Raw genomic sequence first — 19,234 nt, 5'->3', positions numbered from 1 at the left:
ACTGGCTTCCAACATATATTAAAACATAATAAAACATTTGATTATTATTTTTTAAACCCTTCCCTATACAGGGCTGCCTTCAGATGGCTCAGGGGTCGGATAGCTCCATAGCCCCCAACATTTCTCTGAGGAAAATAGGGACGTCCTAGGGTGATACAGGGACACAGGTGGCACTGTGGTCTAAACCACTGAGCCTAGGGCTTGCCGATCAGAAGTTCGGCAGTTCAAATCCCTGTGACGGGATGAGCTCCCATTACTCAGTCCCAGCTCCTGCCAACCTAGCAGTTCGAAAGCACGTCAAAGTGCAAGTAGATAAATAGGTACCACTCCAGCGGGAAGGCAAACGGCATTTCCGTGCACTGCTCTGGTTTTGCCAGAAGCGGCTTAGTCATGCTGGCCACATGACCCAGAAAAATTGTCTGCGGACAAACACTGGCTCCCTCGGCCTGTAAAGCGAGATGAGCGCCAGAGTCGTTTGCGACTGGACTTAACTGTCAGGGTTCCTTTACCTTTAAGGAAAAGCAGGACATTCCGGGATCCAATGAGAAACTGGGATGGCTTCTGTAAATGCTAACAACTTCCATAACTGCTTTGATCCAGGTTGGGAACAGCCCGTTTCCTATTTGCAAGAGCAAAGCACGGCTTGCTGATGACATGCAACATCCACTCATTATCTAATATTTTACTGCAACCTTCAGAATGAAACTCAATGCTTGAGCGTCTTTCCTATTAAAGCCGCTCTTTCTATTGGCTTCCGAAGGACAGGCAGGGCTGTGTCTCGGAGAATGCAGCGCGCGATACATCTGTCCTGCCCTGATGATGAAATGGGCTATTTATGAAATGACACCACGAAGACAATCATGTGCGTAACTCATGGGCACATTTCTGGCTTATTATTTTTAATGATGACTTTCATGAAAACATTTGCGCCCGCCACCCGATGGCATGAAAATGCGGCGGTTTATGGTTTGAATCACCCTTGGGGGCTGGCCAATCGCAGAACATTATATTCTGTCACTCAGTTATCTTTGAAGCATTGCCAGCGGAGAAGCTGTGTGTAAAAATAGCCTGTGAGTGCCTGCTTGTTACTTGACACTGCGTGGCTATTCCAATACGTATGTTTGCTCTTCCCCAACCATGTTCTACACTTGGTTCCTCCTTGCCTAAGATATATTTAAGTATGTTTTACGGACTTTGATTTCTCGCTTCGTTTCACCTATTTGGGCGGATCTTGAGGGGAGTGGGAAAGACTTGGCTGCTTCCACTTCGAAAAACCACTGTTCTCATTCACACGAAAGGATATGACTTACAGGAAGTCTGAGGGGTAAGCGAACTACTTTGGAAATAAATGTGCTGGGAAGCTGGCTCAGCTGAAGACAGCACCGTGGCCCTCCGCCTCTGATCAAAACACTTGGATCTAGAAGGTAAGGTGCAAGGAACTGCATGGGTGTTGCGATGTGTGCTTTCGGCTGTGGGTGCAAGGGCAGCATGGAAGCACATCATGTGAAACTGATCAGATGCGAAACACGAAACAGTTTATTATTATTCCCCCCCCCCCCCAATCAGGCCAGATCTCTTGAGCTCAGCTGAAAAGCAGGGAAGTTGTCCTCCAGGTGGATAGATTTTTTTGCTCTGATTTATCCAAGCCAGTGTTGCAATCAAATGTAAAGATATTAAGGCTACGATTCCATGCATATATGTGAGAGCAAGGGGCAGTAAGCTCTGTGGGACTTATTTCTGAGTAAACGTGCATAGGAGTGGGCTGTTCAAGTGTCACTACATATGAACCAAGGCTGCACAGCAAGGTTTATCATGTTTAGGTTTATTTTCTAGCTGAAGATTTACTTTCATAAATCTCAGATGTATATTACACTGGGGTGTGGAGAATGCTGTTGGACACACAGTGTGACACAAACATTTGTCTAGACAGACATTGGTCTAATGTCAGTTAGATATTCTTATGTCAGTTAATTACCTATGAAGCGAGGATAGTATTACTGGGACTATTCAATGGTATTCCCTTTAATCTAGGAAACCAATCCTCAACAGCTTGGACCTCTGAGGTCCAGATGCCCAAGATTTGAGGTCACAAAAACTGTGTTTCGTTATTCCGACTTGTAATATACAAGCAGATTATGGAAACCCCTGTCCTCTTGTATTCCGTAATGTGTCTTGCACTATAGAAATTATAATAACTAATAGTCTTACACAAAATGGTGTAGATATAGAGTTACTGTGATGAGCAAGAAAAACATTTTTGCTTCTCTGCCAGTGCAGCAAGATACAAGCGGGTGGCAGTTGGAAACTCTTTTTTTCTTATGGCAACGGCTTTGCTTGGGAGTGGCAATAACAACGTTGCTTAGGGTCATTGTCCAAAATGGCCCTGAAAGGAAGACTAGAAAGGCATTGAGGCTAGGCCTGTCAGGCTCCTAGAAGCGCAGAACCTGAGAGACAGTGAGCATCGTGTGAGAGTTGTGCCTTGTAGGCCAGGGGCTTGAAGCTGCCGAGATGTGGACAGCACTTGCTCTGTCATGGGACCAACATGTGGTCTGATGAGCAGGGGAGGGCAGTAATGGTAGAAGCACACAAGCCAAGCTGACAACAGTGTGCCCACTTCTTCCTATTACCTCGCCTTGAGACTTTAGTTCTTGTCCTGGAGACCCTGAGAAGGAGGCTAACGTTCGGAAGTCTCAAGTCAGCTAATGAGATCTGTTATCACATATCCACCAACATTTCCCTGATGAAAATAGGGACATCCCATTCCACCTATTAAAGGAGCTCCCGTTGCTCGGTCCCTGCTCCTGCCAACCTAGCAGTTCAAAAGCACGTCAAAATGCAAGTAGATAAATAGGCACCGCTCCGGCGGGAAGGTAAACGGCGTTTCCGTGCGCTGCTCTGGTTTGCCTGAAGCAGCTTAGTCATGCTGGCCACATGACCCAGAAGCTGTACGCCAGCTCCCTTGGCCAATAAAGCGAGATGAGCACCGCAACCCCAGAGTCGGCCATGACTGGACTTGATGTTCAGGGGTCCCTTTACCTTTACCTATTCCATAATAATAATTTTATGATTTATACTCCGCCCATCTGACTGGGGTAACCCAGCCACTCTGGGTGGCTTGCAGCATATATAAAAACACAATAAAACTTTTTAAAAAGCTTCCCACTACAGAGCTGCCTTCAGATGCCTTCTAAAGGTTGTATAGTTACTTATCTCCTAGGCTCGGTGGCCACATGACTCCATACCCTCCAACATTTCTTTGGTGAAAATGGAAATGGCCTAAGGAAAAGAGGGACATTCCGGGATCAAATCAGAAACTGGGATAGCTTCTGTAAATCCAGGTCTGTCCCTGGAAAACAGGGACACTTGGAGAGTCTTCCTCAACCTCGCCCCTCCAGATGTTTTTGGCCTACATTCCCATGATCCCTAGCTAGCAGGACCAGTGGTCAGGGATGATGGGAATTGCAGTCTCAAAACATCTGGAGGGCCAAGGTTGAGGAAGCCTGGTCTGCAGCAGCTGCACCCAGTGTGCTGGATTTGGGGCTAAGGGGAAGATTTGGTTTCAGGCATTTTCCCTCGACACCAAGAGCACCATTTTTTCCCCAGCCTTACAGCCATGACCCACTAAATAACTCTAGTCGGTCCTTGGTATTCTATGCAACTTCTTCCTTCTTCCAGCACCCTTGCTCCATGGCCACCAAAGCAAGCTCAAGCCTCCATCTCTGGCGGGGGCCATAGGAACCAGCTCCTAGGGGGCTGAGGTCCCTTCACACACCCCTAAAATATTTGAGGGAAGCTATTTCCCCAAGGTTGATGGGCATTGCCATTCAAATGGTGTGGGTGCACTGTGTCATGTGACACCTGCCCCTCCCACATTTTCTTCAACTTGGCTCTCCTGAGAGGGGCTGATTTAGGCTGTTGTCATTGCCTCTAGGGCGCCCAGGTTGAAAAAGAGGGCTTAACATTTCTGTAAAAGAGGTATTTACAGCAAACCCTCCAAATGTTCTGGATTTCCAGAAGCCGGCCCGGTTTCTGATTTGATCCTGGAATGTACTGCTTTTCCATAGGGCATCCCTATTTTCATCAGAGAAATGTTGGAGGGTATGCAATTATGTGACCCCCCCGAACCAAGTAAATATACAACCTTTAGAAGACATCTGAAGGCAACCCTGTATAGGAAAGTTTTTTCAAAAAATGTTTAATGTTTTGTTATGTTTTTCTATATGTTGCAAGCCACCCAGAGTGGCTGGGGGAACCCAGTCAGATGGGTGGGTTATAAATAATAAGGTTATCATTAATATTATTGTAGAATAGGACGTCCCTAGTTTCATCGGAGAAATGTAGGAGGGTATGAGCTTGTCTGCTACACAACTATTAAAGAGCCTTCTCTTTTTCAACTAGCAGCTTTTAATCGTGACTCCAGCAACAACAGAAAGCCCAGCATGCTCCAAAACTGTACTGTGTCAAACCCACTAACTACTGCTGCCCCCTCAAAATGTGACCAGTTTGGGTCTAATAACTGGTCTGGAGGCACCAGTGCTCAGCCCAGAAGATGGAAGGGGTCCTAAGGGCACAGATTTTGCGTGCAAAAAGTATCAGACTCAATCCTGGTGGGGAAGGGGAACTCTCCTTGACAACAGAGACTAGCCAGGCTTCTCAAAAAGCCTGACAAACAATTGAAGAAAATAATCATCTCCTCTTCAGCCTGTGCTCCCATGCACACACACAGTTAAATTTAACTTCATAAACCCTTCTGTGTGACTTATCATCAGGACATTCAAGATGTGTATTCATATTAGGCAAAAAGCCTGACCTCCCTCCCTCCCTCCCTCCCTCCAACAGATAGCTGGCAAAATATTTGCCCGCCAGCTTACCCAAGCTGAAGGTTATGGCAGTGGCTGACCCAAGGAATCGCTGAATTCTTGGAGCAGGAGCCAAAACCTGGGAAACCAAACACCATGTTATGTCTCCCTATCTGCTGCCTCGAGCTGCTAAGCGTCATGTACATTCTGCTTTGATTATGTCTGCTTTGGCGATAACTGGAGCTCAGCTGAAAGTTCCTGAGAACCATGTGGGACAAAGAAAATGGAGAGATGAGGTTGGAAAAGCCTGGCATGCAACCAAGCATGGTCAGATTAGCAATTTCGGGCAGGGCATGACCTCAGATTAATCTGCTCTGCTTACAACTTTGCTCCCTCGCTGTGTCTCGAGACTTGTTGTTTAGTCGTTTAGTCGTGTCCGACTCTTCGTGACCCCATGGACCAGAACACGCCAGGCACTCCTGTCTTCCAGTGCCTCCCGCAGTTTGGTCAAACTCATGCTGGTAGCTTCGAGAACACTATTCAACCATCTCGTCCTCTGTCATCCCCTTCTCCTTGTACCTTCCATCTTTCCCAACATCAGGGTCTTTTCCAGGGAGTCTTCTCTTCTCATGAGGTGGCCAGAGTATTGGATCCTCAGCTTCAGGATCTGTCCTTCCAGTGAGCACTCAGGGCTGATTTCCTTCAGAATGGAGAGGTTTGATCTTCTTGCAGTCCATGGGACTCTCAAGAGTCTCCTCCAGCACCATAATTCAAAAGCATCAATTCTTCGGCAATCAGCCTTCTTTATGGTCCAGCTCTCACTTCCATACATCACTACTGGGAAAACCATAGCTTGTGCCTTTGTGTGTATGATGGGTTTCATCAGACCTAGTCCGACATTATACCCAGCGGCAGAGCAAGCCGATCGGGCACCTGGGGTGGCATGCGTGCACTGCACCCAGGGGCGGGGCCAGCCGCCCGCGGGGCACGCGAGCCAGGGCAGGATGCTCCATGGGGCGTCTGGAGTCTGCCTGCCTCCTCCCATTCTGCCACCCTACAGCTGAGGGGGAGGCGGTGGGCAGACCGTTTTGGGCAGCGCGGAGCCTGCGGGCACCCAAGCCACCGTGTTACTCCCAGGAGAGACGCGTGGCTTGGGCATGCTGCAGGCCCTGCGGTGAGTGCTGCCCGGCATTTTATCACCCCCCTTGGTGGTGACACCTGGGGCAGACAGCACCCACCAGACCCCCCCTTCCTCCACCCCTGATTACAGTGGTACCTCGGGTTAAGAACTTAATTCGTTCCAGAGGTCCGTTCTTCACCTGAAACTGTTCTTAACCTGAGACACCACTTTAGCTAATGGGGCCTCCTGCTGCCGCCGCGCCGCCACCACACGATTTCTGTTCTCATCCTGAAGCAAAGTTCTTAACCCGAGGTACTATTTCTGGGTTAGCGGAGTCTGTAACCTGAAGTGTCTGTAACCCAGAATACTTATTGCAAAGTATTGGAAGACACAAGACCTACCCACTCTGGAAGAATGGCAGATGAAGGTGATGGACTACATGGAATTGGCGGAAATGACTGGCAGAATCCGAGACCAGGGAGAAGAGTCGGTGGAAGAAGATTGGAAGAAATTTAAAGACTATTTACAGAAATATTGTAAAATTAATGAATGTTAGAATGATGTTGGAATGAAGCTAGGTGGTTTAAGCAGTAATGTTATAAAGGTGTAGGTAAAAAAGGACTGATAACAGATGAAAATTTAAAGTTATAGTATATTAAGTTAAAGAATCATGAGAAAACAAAGAGGGAAAGAAATTGCTGACTTAACTAATTGAACTGGAATATAAAAAAGGGAGGTATGAGGAGGTCAGGGAAACAAGGATATGAATGTAAGTTATGGAAAGATTGATCCATTTTTCTTTTTAAGTGTCTTTTACTCTTTTTTTGTATTTTGTATTTTCTTGTATTTTTACTTTTTGTTTTTGTGTAATTCTTGTATTCTCTGAAATTTTAATAAATATCATTTAAAAAAAAAAATGAAGTGTCTGTAACCCGAGATACCACTGTATACCACAGTAGTACAAACTCATGCTTGGGCACCCAATGGACTGTAAATACAGTGGTACCTCAGGTTAACAACTTAATTCATTCTGGAGGTGCGTTCTTAATCTGAAACTGTTCTTAACCTGAGGTACAGTGGTGCCTCACAAGACGAAATTAATTCGTTCCGCGAGTTTTGTCGTCTTGCAAAGCACGGTGTCGGGAAAGTTTTGGAAAAGCTTCAAAAATCACCAAAGTCTTTAAAAACCTCAAAAAAGGCTACCACACCGCGTTCTATGAGTTGCTCCTCAAAGTCAAGTCGCAACTGTATTAACGGTGTTAAGAAAAAGGAAACAAACTTGCAAGACGTTTCCGTCTTGCGAAGCAAGCCCATAGGGAAAATCGTCTTGCGAAGCAGTTCAAAAAACCCTTTCATCTAGTGAGTTTTTTGTCTTGCGAGGCATTCATCTTGCGAGGTACCACTCTACCACTTTAGCTAATGGGGCCTCCCGCTGCCGTCGCGCGATTTCTGTTCTCATCCTGAAGCAAAGTTCTTAACCTGAGGTACTTTTTCTGGGTTAGTGGAGTCTATAACCTGAAGCGTCTGTAACCTGAAGCATTTGTAACCCGAGGTATCACTGTACAGTAAACAATGACTTTGACTGCAATCCTACCCTCACTTATCTGGGAGTAAGCCCCGCTGGATTCAATAGGACTTACTTCTGAATAGCACACGTTGCCTGTACGGTTTGATATGTTAGATGTAAAGGATTGGGCTTGGCTAATACAAGGGCAAACTGAGCATGTAGGAAAAAGCACTGGCTTCTATGTGCAATGAACAAAAAAAGCTGAACACGGTAAGGAAAAAACCTGGGGCTTATGAGAGCTGCTGTATATGTAAGTTTGGCCCTCACAGAACTTACAAACTATTTTACTTTATTTTAACATATTTCCTAACCCTTTTCATTTAAGAATCGCAAAGTGGTAAGCAGCACAATGTAAAAAAAAACACACAATAAAACCAACACCTATATAATCACAATTGTAAAAACGGAAAATCCAAATCCAACTGGTTTTAATTACTAGCAACGTTTAGGACAATAAACGAATTTTCAGCATGCAACACAATATCATCAATGGAGGCCGCCTGCCATAACTCAGAGGGGAGGTGCTCAATAGAGAGGGTGCTGTGACAGAAAATTCCCCCTTCCTCTGGTTGCTACAGGAGGATTTACTTCTCCCCCTGATGGCAGAACCAGGGGGAGAAAGCTTCATGAGCTGACCCCAATGACCAGGCCAAATGATATGGAGGAAGGCAAAATTGGCTGGTCCCAAATTGTGTAGGGCTTTGTAAGTCAGCACAGAAACCTTAACCTTTGCCTAACACAGCACACCTGTGTATTACCACCTTCCCCACATACATCCGGAATTTCCCGGACATAGCGAAAGGTGACAGCAAAGGTTGCAAGGTTTTTAACTGGGGCAATTAGAATAAGACCCACTATTTGACTATTGATTCAGAACCCTGAAATGTATTTTATACCATTGACTTTTTATTTCTATTCTTTGTATATCATACTGTTGTTTTATTGCTATGGCCGATGGCTGATGCAAATTAAGTTTCATTCATTCATTCCCAGACGTAGCCAGGATTGGGCCATCAGGAACAGTATCTGGGCAGAAATTGCTTAAATGTCTGGGAAAATCTGGATTTATGGCAACCCATGTCAGAAGTGTAGATTTTGGCAAATTTCCTTAAAAATAGCTCAAAAACTTGATTATTATTATTATTTAGATTTTGGAAAAAGGAAAAAAAAGGTCAACGACTTTGTGCAAAACTAAAAAAAGCCAGGTCCCACATTTTCTTGGTTCCATGGCCAATCTTGCCATGGGTCTCTCCCACTTCCTATTGCTGCAAAACAGAAATCCCCCTCCTCTCTCCCATTTCTTTCAGCCACCTTTACTTTGGAGGTGGGGGGGCCCTTTCCCCACTCAGCCTCCCCGCCAGTTTCTCTTCCCAAGGGCAACACGGCTTTTTGCATGAAATTTCTTCTCTACCTTTCCTTTTATCAACTTCCAGCCTCAGGGGTGCCAACTTGAATAAAATATGGGGGGGCACAGGTAAGCCCCACCTGCACTGCATAATCCATTGCGTGCACACACACCATTTGAATGATGTGCCCATCAACTTTGTGGGGCCCTGGGCCCCTCAAATATTTTAGGGGGGGGGCAAAGGGATCTTGGCCCCAGGAGTTGGCTCCTTTATCCAGCCCGCAGCTTTTTTTATCCTTGGGAGAAGATTGCCAAAAAACTGAGCAACAGCCAGAGCAGGGCCGTCTTACCCATAGGCGCTAGGAGTGCAGGGCACCCAAGGGCCAGGCTCTCTGGGGTGCCAGGCTGTGATGGCCTGGGATTCAGACTCAGAGGCTGAACCTGAGGAATCCCAGCCTGCACAGGATTCCCTGCCTCCAGACCCAGCTGAGCCGGGGCTGGGGCTTGAGCCTGAAGGGTCCTCCTCACCTGTGCTGGATCTTCAGGTGCAGGCACCAGCTGAGTCTGCTCTGGCCCCTGAGGTGATGGAGGACCCATTGCCTGCAGGTGCTCCACTCTCAGCCCCGTCAGGGGAAGCTGAGGTTGCCTCTGGGTCCAGTAACCCTCCAGCCTCTCCTGAGCTGCAGAGGCTCAGGGCAGAGAGGAGGAGGGAACTAAGTTCCTGCAGGAGGAGTGCTCACCTCCAGGCCAGGAGAGGCGAGTCACCTGTGGACCGGGACCGTCCTATGCCTCGGGGCAGATAAAAGCCAGCCAGCCCCAGTCCTAGGTTGCGGGAGCAACATTGTTGGTAGCCTGTTCCTGCCTGCACCCTGTCCTGCTCTCCTGCCAGAGTTCCTGACCTCACCCAACTCCCTGCCTTGGACCCTGCTTCAGCTTTGACAGACAGCCTCCATACCACACCCTCGACCTCGGACTGGACTCGGACCCCGCCACACGGTTAACCCTCGGGACCGGCACACAGACCAAGAGTCCGGGGCCCAAGAGTTGAGTCTAGGAAAGAGCCTGCCCATTGGTCGGAGCGCCGTGACGGGCTCTTCTGCTGTGGGCGGCTCTGTGCCATGAGTTCGGGGGCGACCAAGCCAGCGAGACGCTGAGGCGACCGGCTGGTTCCGCCCTCCTGCGCACCTGGAACTGGGCAAGCGGGGGGGGGGGGAGCCTGCTGGGCAGATCTTTGTACCCCGGCACCACATATGCTTAAGACAACCCTGATCTAGAATCCATGCTCATACCTTCCAACATTTCTCTGATGAAAAGAGGGGTGTCCTATTCCATTATTATTATTATTATTATTATTATTATTATTATTATACTACAGTGGTACCTCGGGTTAAGTACTTAATTCGTTCCGGAGGTCTGTTCTTAACCTGAAACTGTTCTTAACCTGAAGCACCACTTTAGCTAATGGGGCCTCCTGCTGCTGCCACGCCGCTGGCGCACGATTTCTGTTCTCATCCTGAAGCAAAGTTCTTAACCCGAGGTAATATTTCTGGGTTAGCGGAGTCTGTAACCTGAACCGTATGTAACCTGAAGCGTCTGTAACCCGAGGTACCACTGTACTCTGGGCAGCTTCCAACATACATAAAAACACAATAAAACAATAAACATTAAAAAAAACTGCTTTCAGACGTCTTCTAAAGATTGCAGAGTTATTCATCCCCTTGGCTCGGGGGTTGGAGAACTCCGTACCCTCCAACATTTTTCTGAAGAAAATAGGGACGTTCTAAGGAAAAGTGGGACATTCTGGGATCTAATCAGAAACTGCAACAGCTTCTGTAAATCCAAGACTGTCCCTGGAAAATAGGGACGTTGGGAGGGGTTGCATGCTTTATGCCTGGGTAGAATGCAAGTTTGCAAACTTCCAAGTTCCCAACATCAAGCTACGCTTACAAAGGAAAACAACAACTTGTGGGGCTGCTGGCTTCTCCATAAGAAGTCAGCCCATTTCCTCCTCGCCTCCTTTTTCCGTGCCAGCCAATGAAAGCAAAGGCAATAAAGGAGAGCCCTTATGCCCCTGTTATGACCTATGAACGGAAGGGGCAGGACCTCTCTGTCCCTCTTTCTTAATTGCTTGTCAATCACAGCTGCAGGCCCTCCCCCCTTTTTTTGCTCCACTTGGCCAGAACTGTGGAGTGACTGTGGAAAGGAGCGGAATTATTTGTGGCAGCAGCAGGTGTACAGATTGAACCGAAAGGAGTCAGCTTGAGCGGTGGCAGGTTACTTTTAATTATAAATAAAGCTTCGCAGATAGCAGTTAATTTGAAGCCGGGCTTGCCGATGGGCCTGGAACCGGTTCTGAATGTCAGGCCTCAGCCCTGGTCGAAACAGTAATTAAGGAGGGCACACGGAGTATGTGCAGAAATTCGTCTCTCGCCCCTCAGTGACCGCCACTTGCCAGCACATGCATATGGCATTGATCTGCAGACATGCCTTCCGGACAGACTAGCGTGAGAGAAGTTGTGAGAATAAGGGTGTTTCAGGGATGTTCCAGTATGTCTACTGCAGGGGTCGGCAACCTAAGGCCCATGGACCACAAAGAGCCCATGGGGGTCATTTCACCGGCCCATGGACCCCACTGCCCACTTGGTTGGCTCCCGTGCTAAACCGGCGCGGAGCAGAGCAGGAACCACCTTCCGCGATGCTGGTCGGCTTCCCATTGGCTACAGGAAGCCCCTGCAGCCAATAGGAAGCTGCGCACACATCCTCCGCACCAGAAGGAGCGCCAGAAATAGAGTTTGTGCATGTGCGTGCACACACACACTCCGGCCCACTGTGGCATCTGTGAGACCGTGAACTGGTCCAAGCCACAAAAGATTGCCGCCCCCGGTCTACTGTGTTGAATACGTAAGAGACGGTACACTCCACAATTAGTCGAAAGCAACCCAACCCCCTTCTCAAAGCACCATAAAAATGTGTAAAAAAGAGGCAAAATGAAGCACCCTTTTAACCATTTATTCATCATGCTTAACATACCCTCCAACGTTTCTCCAGTTATAATAGAGACGTCCTATTCCATAACAACAACAACTTTATTATTTATACCCCACGCACCTGACTGGTTTGTCCCAAATGCTCCAACATCTATGAAAATATTAAACATTTTTTTAAAAAAACTTATCCTATTCCATAATGATAATATTTTTATGATTTATACCCCGCCCATCTGACTGGGATGCCCCAACCACTCTGGGTGGCTTGCAACATATATAAAAACATTTAAAAAAAACATTTTTTTAAACTTCCCTATAGATGTCTTCTAAAGGTTGTATAGTTACTTATCTCCTTGGCTCGGGGGTTGCATAACTCCATACCCTCCAATATTTATCTGATGACAATAGGGACGTCCTAAGGAAAAGTGGGACATTCTGGGATTAAATCAGAAACTGGGATGGCTTCTGTAAATCTGAGACTGTTCCTGAAAAATAGGGAAAATTGGAGGATATGCTATGTTGTGGTTTTGGATACGAGGGGCCACTGTATTAAGGGTAGCGCTTATGTCTTACCCATGGCAAATATTCTTTTCAGACCTCCTCAGAATCAGAGGCCTCTAGATTCCAAAGTATTCTGGGGCTCTGGGACTTGGAGACCACTTTGGGGTGTTGGAATGGCTTCTAAGTTTTTGAAACCTCCCCCCAGCTGTTCATGAATGGGCAATGCCAGGCAGAGAGAGGCGTGAGGAGGCAGACAGACAGGGCCGCGAATGCGATTCTGTGACTGACAGCTGTAGCATCTAAGTCAAGGAATGACTTTACCAGCGCTGCCTTTTCACTTCTGATTCCATTTTTTAAAAAAATAATATTTATTACTTTTCCAAAAAATTTAAACACTAAAAAAAGAAAAAACACATACAATACAAAACATTAAACTAAAAAAACAAAACAACAACAGTAAAAAAAATCAAACAATTTCATTATCCCATCTTTCATTCACTTGTTTCCACGACCTCCTCACACCTCCCTTTTTGTATTCCACTTCTGTTAATTGTTTCATCAATTCCTTTCCATCTTCCTCTGTTTTCTATCCTATAATTATCTTAACGCATTCTAACCTTATTTTTCCCTTTAATACTCTATTAATCTATTTATACTTAATTCCTTATAACATTTCTACTAAAGCCATATAACTTCATTCCAACATTTTTCTAACATTCATTAATTTTACAGTATTTCTGTAAATAGTCTTTAAACTTTTTCCAATCTTCTTCCACCGACTCTTCTCCCTGGTCTCAGATTCTGCCAGTCATTTCCGCCAATTCCATGTAGTCCATCAACTTCATCTGCCATTCTTCCCAGGTGGGTAAATCTTGTGTCTTCCAATACTTCGCGATGAGTATTCTTGCTGCTGTTGTTGCATACATTAAAAAAGTTCTATCCTTCTTTAGCACCAATTGGCCGACCATGCCCAGGAGAAAGGCCTCTGGTTTATTCAGGAAGGTATATTTAAGTACCTTTTTCATTTCATTATAAATCATCTCCCAGAATGTCTTAATCCTTGGGCATGTCCACCAAAGGTGAAAGAATGTACCTTCAGTCTCATTACATTTCCAACATTTATTATCGGGCAAATGGTAAATTTTTGCAAGCTTGACTGGTGTCATGTACCACCTATAAATCATTTTCATTAAATTTTCTCTTAGGGCATTACATGCCGTAAATTTCATACCTGTGGTCCATAACTGTTCCCAGTCAGCCATCATTATGTTATGTCCAACATCTTGTGCCCATTTAATCATAACTGATTTCACCGTTTCATCCTGAGTGTTCCATTTCAACAGCAAGTTATACATTCTTGACAAATTCTTGGTTTTTGGATCTAACAATTCTGTTTCCAATTTTGATTTTTCCACCTGGAAACCAACTTTTTTGTCCAGATTGTATGCCTCCATTATTTGATAATAATGGAGCCAATCTCGCACTCTATTTTTCAATTTTTCAAAGCTCTGCAGTTTTATTCTTTCTCCATCTTGTTCTAAAATTTCCCAATATTTCGGCCATTTGGCCTCCATATTGAGTTTTTTCTGAGCCTTCGCTTCCATTGGTGACAACCATCTTGGGGTTTTGTTTTCTAGCAGATCCAAACATTAAACAGTACTTTTCTAACAATATGGGTTTTAAACGCTTTATGTGCTTTTACCTTATCATACCACAAATATGCATGCCAGCCAAATACATTGTTGAAACCTTCTAAGTCCAGCACATCAGTATTTTCAAGAAGTAGCCATTCTCTCAGCCAGCAAAAAGCAGCTGATTCATAGTAAAGTTTAAGGTCTGGCAGGGCAAATCCACCTCTTTCTTTAGCATCAGTTAATATCTTAAATTTTATTCGAGGCTTCTTGCCCTGCCAGACAAATCTAGAGATATCTCTCTGCCACTTCTTGAAACAATCCATCTTGTCCAAAATCTGCAACAAAAACAACATCCTCGGCAGCACATTCATTTTTATCACAGCAATTCGGCCTAGCAATGATAACTTCAAATTTGACCATATTTCTAAGTCTTTTTTCACTTCAATCCAACATTTTTCATAATTATCCTTAAATAAGTTCACATTCTTGGAAGTCATGTTAACCCCTAAATATTTCACTTTCTTGACCAATGTTAATCCTGTCTCCTCCTGAAACTTTTCTCTCTCGTTCACAGTTAAATTTTTCTCTAAGACCTTAGTTTTCATCTTATTCAACTTAAAACCTGCTACCTGTCCAAATTCTTGAATCAGTTCCAATACCCTTTTAGTACTAGATTCTGGCTCCTGTAAAGTCAATACTAGGTCATCTGCAAATGCTTTCAGTTTGTACTGTTTAGCTCCCACTTGTATACCTTTAACCAGTTGGTCCCTTCTAATCATATTTAACAGAACCTCCAGGACCGAAATAAAAAGCAATGGAGAGATTGGGCAACCTTGTCGTGTTCCTTTCTCAATCTTAAACTCTTCTGTCACTACATTGTTCACAATTAATTTTGCCCACCAGAGCGATACCTATTTATCTACTTGCACTTAGACGTGCTTTCAAACTGCTAGGTTGGCAGGAGCAGGGACTGAGCAACGGGAGCTCACCCCGTCGCGGGGATTCGAACCGCCAACCTTCTGATCAGCAAGTCCTAGGCTCTGTGGTTTAACCCACAGCGCCACCCGCGTCCCTCTATTATGTCCTCAGCTGGGCTTTCCTGTAAGTGCAGAAGCTAGGGATGCGGTCTGGCCTGTATCGGGCTACAGCTTGTTTTTGTTTTTAAGAGAATTCTTCTTACCTGTAAAGAAATCAGTGCAGAAAAGTAAAAGGAAGCACTTCCCTTAAAAACAAAGTCAGCCTCCCACACTTCCATAACAACCCAGGGGAATAAATCATGACTTTTTAAAGAAAATCAGGAAGTTCGGGCTGCTGGGGAGGCTGCTGTGCGTTGAAGAAATGTCTAATGGGAAGAAAAATGCATATACCAACCTTGCCCCCTGAAACGATAAAGTAGACTCAACCCTGAAACCAACCGATGTTAGAAATAAATTGTGATGGCCTGGGAATCCGATTCAGAGGCCGAACCGGAGGAACTCCAGCCTGCACAGGAGTCCCCGCCTCCAGGGCTGGCTGAGCTGGGGCAGGGCCTTGGATCTAAAGTGCCTGCACCTGTGCCGGATCCTCAGGAGCTGGTACCGGGTGAATCCACTCTGGCTCCGGAGGGGATTGAGTTCACATTGCCTACCTCTCCCAGCCCTGTCAGGGGAAGGTGAGTCTCCCCCTGGGTCCAGTAACCCTCCAGCCTCTCCTGAGCTGCAGAGGCTCAGGGCAGAGAGGCGGAGGGAACTGGTTTCTCCCAGGAGGAGTGCTCGCCTTAAGGCCAGGAGAGGCGGGTCTCCTGGGGGCTGGGACCGCCCCTGGTCTCAGAGAAGATAAAGGCCAGTCAGCCCGGTCCCAGGTTGCAGGAGCAACATCGTTGGATATCTGCTTGTGCCCGGACCCAGACCTGTCCTTCCAGAGTTCCCGTCCCCGCCCGGCTTCCTGCTTCGGACCCCGCTTCACTCTTTGTGAACTGTTTCCAGACTCTTGACCCAGGACCGGACTTTGACCACGCCAATGGTAACCTTCCCCCCGGGACCAGCACATAAATTCTAACGCGCCCTGTGAAAAAAGCAGGTCTCTTTTGCCGGTGAATAAAATTTGTGGCAAATTGGAGGGCAGGTTTTGGTACAGCAGCAGCTTGCCAAAATCCAGCAAGCTGGATATTTTCATACATGGATGAATACATCCATAAAACGGCACCGCTTGCGAATCTCTATTGAGAAAGGTAGATTCTGCAAATAAGTCAAATGGAAGGGGGTGACAGCCTTCTTGCCCAATAGGGTGTCTGCATGACAAATAGCAGTGCAGCAGGTGCTGTTTACTCCCCTCGCTCTGTCCTCATGCTGGGTTTGGCTTCACTGATACATAACAGACACCCGACAGCTTGTAATGTTACAGCAGCCTATTGTTGACAGTGATTGACAGCTGGTGGCTGGCCAGCTCTAGAAGCACTTGGCAGAAGTGGATTATCAATGCCCATTTCAACCTGGGTTGAGGCCTAATTTTCGCCTTGGTTGCTCTGACGGGTAACTTGTTTCGGGAAAGGAACAGCGCGGAATAGGTTTGCGTCGATTCTCCTTAATCTCCCAGCAGCCTTTGATACCACCAACCGTTGTGATTTGCCAGATTGACTTTGTGGGTTGGGAGGTGGAGGCCTGGTGATAAGGCAAGTCCACTCTAACCTTATGTACTGAAGTTCTCACCCTAGGCCAGCAGGGGGATACAGTGGTACCTCGGGTTAAGTACTTAATTCGTTCCGGAGGTCTGTACTTAACCTGAAACTGTTCTTAACCTGAAGCACGACTTTAGCTAATGGGGCCTTCTGCTGCCGCCGCGCCGCTAGAGCACGATTTCTGTTCTCAGCCTGAAGCAAAGTTCTTAACCTGAAGCACTATTTCTGGGTTAGCGGAGTCTGTAACCTGAAGCGTATGCAACCTGAAGCGTATATACTGTAGATAGTTTTCACTCAGGTCCACATATGCAAATAAGGGATTGAAAGTGACGTTCAGTGATTGGATAGTTACAGAAAGTGGTTACTTTTGCATTGTAGTGGAGCTCTATATAAGCAGGCTGGCTGAACCCTTCAGTTCAGTTCTGTTCTGGCCTGTAAATAAACAAGAGCTGTTTGAAGAATTGCTGTGTTGTCTGATATGTTCACCCACAACTTAACATTGTGGGCTACATTTCAGAAAATTTCATTGTATAAAGCTGGGGGGGGGGGTCAGCAGGGAATTGGGAGCAAGGTACACTGCTGACACTCATTGTCTTCATAGGTACATAGGAGAGAGAAAATAAAATTTTAGAACCAGAAGCGATTGGTCTCTCAAAACTGATTCTGAGAAGAGAAAAGAACAAGATGGGTGTATTTGTTTTTCTTTTATGGCACAAGAAGCCAAGGGTAAGGAACTTGTGGCTTCCAGATATTGCGTGGACAGGCGGAGTCTGCCAAACCCTGGGCGGCCCCGTGTGGAATAACGACTCAAGACAACGTGCTATGGGATTAAAATTGGCCACAACTTTATTATGTTTCAGGTGTAGGTAGACTTTAGCTCAGGCATTGGGCGTTATCCCTCCCAGTCCCCCGCTGGGGATCTGGGGAACATCAGGGTTATCCGTGGGGGATGGGGATGGGCTGGCTCTGGAGAACATATGTTCAAGCAGAGAGCCCGCCCCCCTGTTACGCTGCCGTCACAGGGGAGAGCAATGACAACCTCTAGGTGTATGGCCAATACTTCCCCTCAAAACAACCCCTTTAACGGGGAACCCTGGTATCGCCGCCACAAAGAAATGGGGGGGGGGTCACCACTACACGCACACCCCTATTTAGGGAAGATAGACTAAAGGATTCGGTCCAAGGCCTGAAACTGCCAAAGTTGTGGCATTTTGTACAGGAAAGGCAAAACCTGCCAATGCAGGAAAATTCCTTTCTGCCCTTCAACAGCGACCCTGACGTAGCAGCGCCCGCGTACCTGTGGAGAAAAGGTTAGCCTGCAAAAGAAGTCTTAACTGAGGGTGGGTAGGGTGGGAGAAGCTCTGGAGCCAACTGATGATTCCCAGGTAAGATCCTCCCCCTATTCTGTGGGCAGAGTGGTCTCTCCCCTTACCTGGCCTGAACACCTTGGCAATGCCTCCCCAGGCGGGATTGGGCAACTGGCTGAGGTAGGCAGAGACCTCCAGGTATCCCTCCTGGTGAAGGCAAAGCCAAGCCTGTGCTAATGGGAACCGCATAGGGTCTAGGGGGCTGCACGCGACCACGCAAAGTGCGCCCCCTGTTTAATGTGGGGAGCAGTCATTATTTGATTCCAACATCTTGAGAAATCTGCACTGGCCTCCTATGAGCCATAGCTGTCAACGTTTTCCTTTTTTTAAGGGAAATTCCCTTATTCAAATTGGATTCCTCGCAAGAAAAGGGAAAAGTTGACAGCTATCCTTCAAGCTCAAGTTTGTGTTGGGCCCAGTACACCTATCCGTTTCAAAAAGAAGCAATTTTTTAAAAAGTATATTAATATACCGTCCAAAAAAGTGAAATAAGTAAATGCAATATATACAGAAGAGTAAGTATCATCATGGCTTCTGCTTCATATAGATTAAATGCAAAATTTTATAAAAACCTTTTCAAATGAGTTATTCACCTCCTTTGTTTCAGCTGTTTAATTATTGCTGTTTAACTTCTAATTTCTCTAGTAAAACATGGAATGTGACGGGTGCAATATTAATACATTAAAAAAGATAAAGATCTTAATTTGACTATGTTGTTTGGTTTCATTTTATTATTGGGTCAAGGTTATAAAATATATATAATAATCTATGCTAGCAGACGGAATAACAGAGCAATCCTACTACAGAAAGCCGGTGCAAATTATGCTGGTGTAATTCACCCCTATTCCAAACGCAATTTAGAATAAGGTTACCAGACGTCCCCGTTTCCCAGGGACAGTCCTCAGATTTACAAATCAGTCCCCATACAAAATCCACTGAAGTTGAAAAGTGTCTCTGGATTCATTGAAAAAAATCTGGTAAGCTTAATTTAGAAGGAATTTGACATGCACCACTGTTTTTGCTGGCTAAATTCTGCTGGGTTGCCAGGTCACATGGCTGAGTTGAAAGGGCACACTGCGCAATTGTCCCATTTTAAGCAGGACATTCCCGATTAATGGAAGACTTCCTGGCTGCTGATCCCAATCCCGAATGTCCCGTTTGGGCTCCCGTGTTCTGGCCGTGCCAGAGATGGGGACCAAAAGACACATGTTTTTTGATTCCAAGCTATAGTGAGAGTCAGTTGGCTCACACCAGAGTA

General features: G+C 46.1%; 1 protein-coding gene across 3 annotated transcripts in view; it reads left to right on the top strand.

Moving 5' to 3' along the window:
- The first annotated feature begins 1,090 nt into the window (after positions 1 to 1,090).
- LOC308477128 (cardiac-enriched FHL2-interacting protein) overlaps positions 1,091 to 19,234 on the top strand; it is a 38,218-nt gene continuing 20,074 nt past the window's right edge. For all 3 annotated transcript variants that reach the window (XM_081005417.1, XM_081005415.1, XM_081005416.1), the window contains exon 1: positions 1,091 to 1,424. The gene's annotated coding sequence lies outside the window, so the exon portion shown is untranslated. The remainder of the gene's footprint in view (positions 1,425 to 19,234) is intronic.

The sequence above is a fragment of the Podarcis pityusensis genome (assembly GCF_964106645.2).
Source record: "Podarcis pityusensis genome assembly, chromosome: 5".
NCBI lineage: Eukaryota > Metazoa > Chordata > Lepidosauria > Squamata > Lacertidae > Podarcis > Podarcis pityusensis.
The sequence above is the reverse complement of the archived record's forward strand: the minus strand, read 5'-3'. Positions and strand labels throughout refer to the sequence as shown.